The sequence below is a fragment of the Jatropha curcas genome, chromosome 11, assembly GCF_041381405.1.
Source record: "Jatropha curcas cultivar XTBG-Jc1 chromosome 11, XTBG_Jcur_1.0, whole genome shotgun sequence".
In the NCBI taxonomy this organism is placed as follows: Eukaryota; Viridiplantae; Streptophyta; class Magnoliopsida; order Malpighiales; family Euphorbiaceae; genus Jatropha; species Jatropha curcas.
Window position 1 is genome coordinate 21,092,242 of NC_143161.1, and position 8,400 is coordinate 21,100,641.

Consider the following 8,400-nt stretch of genomic DNA (forward strand, 5'->3'; position numbering starts at 1 on the left):
AAACCCCAAAACTCCAATTCAACATAACATACCACAAGCACTTCTAAATATCCATCAACATACGCATCATAGTCTAAACACATTCTTTTCAAGGAATATATAATCATCATACACCAAAAATATAATAAAATGTTATTTCCTTCAATAATCATAACTCTTAATACATTATAAACTTATTATATACAACCTCCATAATACAATCTTTATATACATGCCAAAAATCACCATTTACAAAATATCCTACCCAAAATGTGATCTCTACTCTGATGCTTGTCCTCTGGTCTTGAAGAACACCCTCCGCTCTTAACCTGCGCGTGATAAAAATCAACGCGCTGAGTGGAAGACTCAGTGGTGCTAAATAACCAACAATTAAATTAAATAGAAAAGCCAAGTCAAATCTGAAATTACTCAACTATATAAATACCGAAATCGCATTCATTTAATTCAAATACTTTGAAATCAATGAGAAGATTATAAATACAAATATGTCTTCATTCTTTTATAGCAACAATAAAATTTCATTTTTTGTTGAGGCTCGTACTCATGCAGAATGAACATAAGCAGATTTGATCGTGGCCTATATTAGCGCCACCCCCATCACATACTCGTGGCCTATGAAAGCACCACCGTGGCCTATGAAAGCACCACCCCCATCACACAATCGTGGCCTATGAAAGTACCACCGTGGCCTATGAAAGCACCACCCCATCACACAAATAAGCGCGTCCGCCTATTTATAAGGGCTGATAACCCTAGTATATGATCATAGCTTCACAATAACAAAATCCATCTCATCATATCACGTCTCAATCATGCATAGTAGAGCCCAAATCAAAATCATTCTTTCACAAAAGCAATAATTCTTAATCAAAACCTCTTCATTTAGTACTCATCAGTTCAAAAGTTTTACTCAAAACACTATAAATGTATATATACTTAATATAGTATAAAAGAACATAAATCAAGAACTTTTCAGCATTTCCAAAACTTGCCCTCTGCTGGGTTTTTAACATATAATTTGAGTTATGGGTCTCCAAATTGAATGAAATCAGATTCATTAGAAAGCTAAGACAAAATGCTACAAATGTTCATAAGGGACCACAGCCCAGATCAGAGAGTAAGATAACAAACAAAAGCTCAGAACACAGACCAACAGATCAGACCTGATTTAGCAGAACCAAGTCCAATGTTTCTTGAATTCCTACTTCACCAAACACTCAAATGAAACCAATTTAGAATGAGAGAATTCTCAAGACACAGGGGAACAACTTTTATGAAGAACTCAGAACCTAATCTTATCATTATAGTGGTCAAAATGGGCACTCAATTTAGTAATGCATGTGGCCCGACACAACAGAGTCAGTTTGGGTGTTTCAGCCATAAGGTGAGCTATGTATCTCCAATTTGGACACAAGAGGATGGGTTAGAAAGATAAGAAGTAAAGATATAACTTTTATGAAGAACATAAGACATTATTTTGCCATTTGAGTGGTCAAAATGGACAATAATTTCGGATATACAGGTAAGACATCATAACAGAACCAGTTTTGGTATTTCAATCATAAGTTGAGCTACAAGTATTGGAATTAGACATAAGAATATGTTTTGGAAAGCTAAGAAATAGAGATACAACTTTCATGAAGAAGTCAGAAACAAATGGGAAGTATAAAGGGGTCAAAAATGAGTTCCAATCCCACGGCAGAACACATCTCACATTAAAATTCAACAATTTCAACAAAACATACAAAGTTCCCAAAATATATTCAAAACCCTAACCATGTAAAACAAATTAAACAAGTGAAATTATGATTGCACTAACCTTATTAACAAGCTTGAATAAGCTTGGAAAGCCTTACTCCTTGGCTTTCTCTTTCCCCTTCTCCAACCTCTTCAAAGCATGAAAAATCAACATTACAAGCAAAACTTGACAAAAGAAATAGTTGGAGCATGATTTAATGCATCAATAACATGTCTAAACCATGAATTCTACTTAACAATTCACAAAACTCAAAAACCACAACTTACTTGCTTCAATGGTGACTTCACTTCTCTTTGCTTTTAATCACAAATCTCAACTTCTACTCCTTAATTCTTAAGCATTAAGTCCTATTCTATGGTTTAATTAGGTAATTTGGTGGTAAATTTGGAGGTAAGAAAATGAAGAAAATGAAAGAAGAAGGAAGAAAATGGAAATGGCGTGGAGAAGAGAAGAGAAGAAAGACAAAAATGTTGTGGTGTTTACTTTTAAGTGCCAAAGTCAAATTTGACTTCCTAAAATCATGCAAAATGTGTGGCTAAGATCAAGTCCTAAGTAATCTCATCCAATGGCTCTAAATATTCCTCAAATAATTCTCTTCTACTTCTTATTTAACTCCACCAATTAATTAAATTAACTCCACTAAAATAATTCCTCATTTATTTCTTAATATACCACACTAGAAATATTATGCATTTAATACATAAACTCTCCAAAAATATTCATTAAATATTTTCTACCCACCTAAATCATGCAAACATGCTCCAAAAATAGTAAATAAAATATTAACTAAGCATAGTAATTTTTCCGGACTAAAATAATACTAAGTCCCGGACCGATGGTACTATTCACAGACCGGTAAATCACTATTACCGACACTAAAAGAAAAATCAGTCTGTTACAGTTCTCCCCCCCTTAAAAGAAATTCGTCCTCGAATTTACCTGGTATAAATAACTGAGGATGCTGTTGTCTCATAATATCTTCACTTTCCCATGTAGCTTCCTCGGTCTTATGGTTTCTCCAAAGGACCTTTACCAAAGGAATTCTCTTATTCCTTAGTTCCTTGATTTCCCTCGCAAGTATCCTCTTCAAATCCGCATAAGATTTCTGACGATCTGAAGCTGTTTTCAATCTATCTCTAATAATTCTGACCTTATCTTTTGTGTCTCGAATCAAATCTGGACCTATAATCTTACCCTCACTCAATTCCGACCAACACAGTGGAGTCCTACATCTCCTGCCATATAGTGCTTCGAAGGGAGCCATCTGAATGCTCGACTGATAACTGTTATTGTAGGCAAATTCAGTAAGTCGAATGTACTTCTCCCAACTGCCCTCAAACTCAATAGCACAAGCTCTTAACATATCCTCCAAAATCTGAATAACCCGCTCTGACTGACCATCAGTCTGAGGATGAAAAGCTGTGCTGAAATTCAGCTTAGTACCCAGGGCCTCATGTAGCTTCTTCCAAAATCTAGAAGTAAATCTCGGATCTCTATCTGAAATGATGGAAGAAGGAACCCCATGTAATCTCACTATCTCATCTATATAAAGCTCTGCATACTGCTCCATGGTGAAGTCAGTCCTAACAGGAAGTAGGGTGTAGGAGGCAACCCAATCACAAAATCCATGGTAATCCTATCCCATTTCCACTCCGAAATAGAAGTAGGGTGTAACAAACCAGAAGGAAACTGATGCTCTGCTTTCACTTGCTGGCATGTCAAACACCTCGACACATAATCTGTGATATCCCTCTTCATCGCCGGCCACCAATAGTGTGATTTCAAATCATGATACATCTTATTACTGCCAGGATGCATAGCATAGCGACTACTATGAGCTTCCTTTAAGATACTCTTTCTCAACTCTGAAATTTTAGGCACACAAATTCAATCCCCAAAATACAAGCAGTCCTCTCTAATCTCAAATCCCTTCTTCTTACCCTCTCTGACTAGGCCTTTCCACAAGGCAATAGTCTCATCACCCTGCTGTGCATCTCTAATCTGCTGCAGTAGGCTAGGTTTCACCATAAGCTCTGCTACAAGAGCACCATCTCTAGTCACAGTTAAGTGTGCATTCATAGCACGAAGAGCAACTAATGCCTTTCTACTGAGTGCATCTGCCACTACATTAGCTCTACCCGGGTGGTAATCAATAGTGAACTCATAGTCCTTAAGTAGCTCTAACCATCTGCGCTGCCTCAGGTTAAGCTCTCTCTGTGTAAGCAAATACTTAAGGCTCTTATGATCCGTATACAAGTGGCATTTCTCACCATATAAGTAATGTCTCCAAATCTTCAAGGCAAACACAATAGCTGCTAACTCCAAATCATGGGTAGGGTAGTTCTTCTCATGTGGCTTCAGCTGCCGGGAAGCATAAGCAATCACCTTGCCCTCCTGCATAAGCACACAACCCAAACCATTATGCGAAGCATCACTATAAACATCATATGGTCTGCCTGGAGCTGGCTGTGTCAAAACTGGAGCCTCAGTAAGCATCGCCTTAAGCTTCTCAAAGCTACTCTGGCATCTATCAGTCCACTCAAAACGGACATCCTTACGGAGAAGTCTAGTCAAAGGGGCTGCAATAAGAGAAAACCCCTTGACAAACCTCCTGTAATATCCAGCCAAACCTAAGAAACTGCGAATCTCTGTGACATTCGTAGGTGGCTTCCAATCAAGCACTGCCTCAATCTTCTTCGGGTCCACCCGAATACCCTCTGCAGACACAACATGCCCTAAGAAAGCAATCTCAGTCAACCAAAATTCACACTTACTGAGCTTGGCATACAACTGTCGGTCTCTCAAAGTCTGCAGAACTGTTCGTAGGTGATGATCATGATCCTCTCTAGTCGGAGAGTACACCAAAATATCATCAATAAAAACCACCATGAACTGATCCAAATAAGGATGGAAGATCCGGTTCATCAGGTCCATAAACACTGCTGGGGCATTAGTCAACCCAAATGGCATCACTAAAAACTCATAGTGACCGTAGCGTGTCCTGAAAGCAGTCTTAGGTACATCTGATCCCTTCACCCTTAGCTGATGATAACCTGATCTCAGATCTATCTTCGAGAATACACTAGCCCCTCTCAACTGATCAAACAAATCATCTATCCGAGGCAATGGATATCGATTCTTCACAGTAACTTTGTTAAGTTGTCTGTAATCAATACACAACCTAAGTGAGCCATCCTTCTTCTTTACAAACAATACTGGAGCACCCCATGGAGATACACTAGGACGAATAAAACCCTTATCAAGCAACTCCTGAATCTGTATCTTTAACTCTTTCAATTCAGCAGGTGCCATCCGATACGGAGCAATGGATATCGGTGCAGTACCAGGCATAACCTCAATACCAAACTCAACCTCTCTCTCAGGAGGTAAACCAGGCAACTCCTCTGGAAACACATCCGGAAAATCACATACTGTGGGTATATCATGGACACTAGGAGACTCTGACTTTGGAGCAAGTACACAGGCTAAGTAGGCCTCACAACCATACTGGATCAGTCTTCTCGCAGTAGAAGCAGAAATAACGTTAGAGAGGTAATCCGACCTCTCCTGCACAACTACAATCTCCTCTTCAGACGGAGTCTGAAGCGTAATCCTCTTACGTCTACAATCAACAATGACCCCATGTCGAGACAACCAATCCATACCCAATATCACATCATACTCCCGAAAAGGCAACTCTATCAAATCACCCGGAAATACATACCCATGAATGGCTACAGGGCAATCTCTATACACCCGATCAACTACTACACTCTGACCCAAAGGGCTAGTAACCTCAACGCTGTGCTCTAATGTCTCAGCATGCATACTACCCAGTCTACCCACATGTGTGCATATGTATGAATGCGTGGAGCTCGGATCAATCAAAGCAAGTACAAAAGTGTCAAAGATAAAGAAGGTACCTGCAATGACGTCCGCCGCATCCCGCTGCTCCCTGGTCCTGATGGCATAAGCTCTTGCCTGTGCTCTAGCCTCCGGTCTCTCCACAGTCTCAGACATGGGTCTCTCACTCCTAGTACCATATCCCTCACTACGGCCTCTACCTCTGCCTCTCTGAACATAGGGAGCTGGCCTCCCAACCTGGTGAGCTGGATGAGTCATAGTCATAGGACAATCCCTAATTATATGCTCAGTGGATCCAGATCTATAGCAAGCTCGCATAGCTCTCCAACACACCCCAATATGTCTCCTGCCACACTGACTGCAAATTGGTAGACCTGACCATGCAGTACCTCCACCACTAGCAATAGATGAAACCAGAGGAGCTGATCTCGGAACTATACCCCGACCAACTGTCTGGCCCGGTCTGGCCCCCATCTGCGGTTCGCCTCTAAATCTCTTGCTACTAGACTGGACCCCTGAAGTCTGTCCAGACGTAGCACTCTGAAATCTCTTATACTGACTGCTCTGCTGGATCCTCTGACCTCTGGCCTGTCTCTCATTCCGAATAAGCTCAAGCTCTGTAGCAGCCTTCACCAAACCAGCTAATGTAGTGTGGGGCAGGGATGTCAAGTGCATCCTATACTCATCCAGTAACCCCTTCCGAAACCGCTTACACCGATCTGCCTCAGTAGGGACCAACTTAGAAGTATACCTACTCAACCGCAGAAACTCCCGCTCATACTCGGAGACAGTCATCCGTCCCTGCCTAAGCTCAAGGAACTCTGCTATCCTCTGATCCGTGTATAACTCCCCTACATATTTCTCCCGAAAAGCAAAGAGAAAGAAATCCCAAGTAACATCCTCAACTCTCGCTGTCTTCACCATAGACTCCCACCATAGGTAAGCCTCTTCCTTTAGTAAGGAAATAGCACAAATCAATCTATCTGCAGGAGTACACTGCATCTGGTCCAAAACCCTCTCTGTAGCTTGGAGCCAAAATTCTGCTACAGAAGGATCATCATCTCTCCGACCTATAAAATCCTCAACACGATACTTCCTCAGTCTCTCTACCGGGGTATGAACTGGAACAGGGGCTGGTGCGACTGGAGCCTGGGGAACAGCTCCCGTAGCTTGCCTCAATGCAGCTACCAACTGCTGTACCAAATCACCCTGATTAGGCCCCGCAGGACCCGCAGTAGCCTGCCCTACAGCTGAGGCGCGCTCTGCATCGGAACCCAAAATCCCACCAGCATCACCACCGGCTGGCCTACCGCCCTCTAACATAGCACCCTCTGGAGGGACATAACTGTCCACCTCCTCATCCGGTAGGCGCTGAGACATCACTAAATACCTACAAAGACCAGCGGATTCACATCAGAGAGAAATTCCCAAAACAGACTAATATGGCATGTATTTAACTTAAATCACTTATATCATGACTCCAAATCGGATAAACTCTCATACCAAATAATATATCCTAGAATCGTCTAAACCTATGCTCTGATACCACAAAATGTAACACCCACCGGCCAATCCCGGAGAACCAGACGGCGGATGCCACAATCGGTGCTGGAGCACTGTCTTATGTCACTTATTAAAGCTAGATCACAAATTAGAAGTGGTTAAATTTTCATAAGGAGGCAAGTAATTAACATTTTGTTTTGTTTTTGTTTTTTTTTTTTTTTTGTTAACGAAAATAATATTTAAGGAAATTCCTACGAAAATTTCGCAAGAGTTTCCCCTAAAAATTAACTTGCCACACAAAGAAAATATACACACTTCCAATTTTCTCCAAACCCCAAAACTCCAATTCAACATAACATACCACAAGCACTTCTAAATATCCATCAACATACGCATCATAGTCTAAACACATTCTTTTCAAGGAATATATAATCATCATACACCAAAAATATAATAAAATGTTATTTCCTTCAATAATCATAACTCTTAATACATTATAAACTTATTATATACAACCTCCATAATACAATCTTTATATACATGCCAAAAATCACCATTTACAAAATATCCTACCCAAAATGTGATCTCTACTCTGATGCTTGTCCTCTGGTCTTGAAGAACACCCTCCGCTCCTAACCTGCGCGTGATAAAAATCAACGCGCTGAGTGGAAGACTCAGTGGTGCTAAATAACCAACAATTAAATTAAATAGAAAAGCCAAGTCAAATCTGAAATTACTCAACTATATAAATACCGAAATCGCATTCATTTAATTCAAATACTTTGAAATCAATGAGAAGATTATAAATACAAATATGTCTTCATTCTTTTATAGCAACAATAAAATTTCATTTTTTGTTGAGGCTCGTACTCATGCAGAATGAACATAAGCAGATTTGATCGTGGCCTATATTAGCGCCACCCCCATCACATACTCGTGGCCTATGAAAGCACCACCGTGGCCTATGAAAGCACCACCCCCATCACACAATCGTGGCCTATGAAAGCACCTCCGTGGCCTATGAAAGCACCACTGTGACATCCTACTCTGAGTCGAGTCTTAGCATAGAGTTGAGTAGTCGAGTTGAGTCGAGTTGAACCAAACCCGGTTGGGGTAGAATGAGATTATAAGTGGACTTATTTGAGTGAGAGAAAAAGATTAAGCATGTGGGTGAGGATTGATTTGTATTAAAAGATTGAGCTTGGGTCTTTAGTTGTAGCCTGTTAACAATTGAGGTACCATTTAGGAAGTTTTCCATAAAATCCTTTGATTTT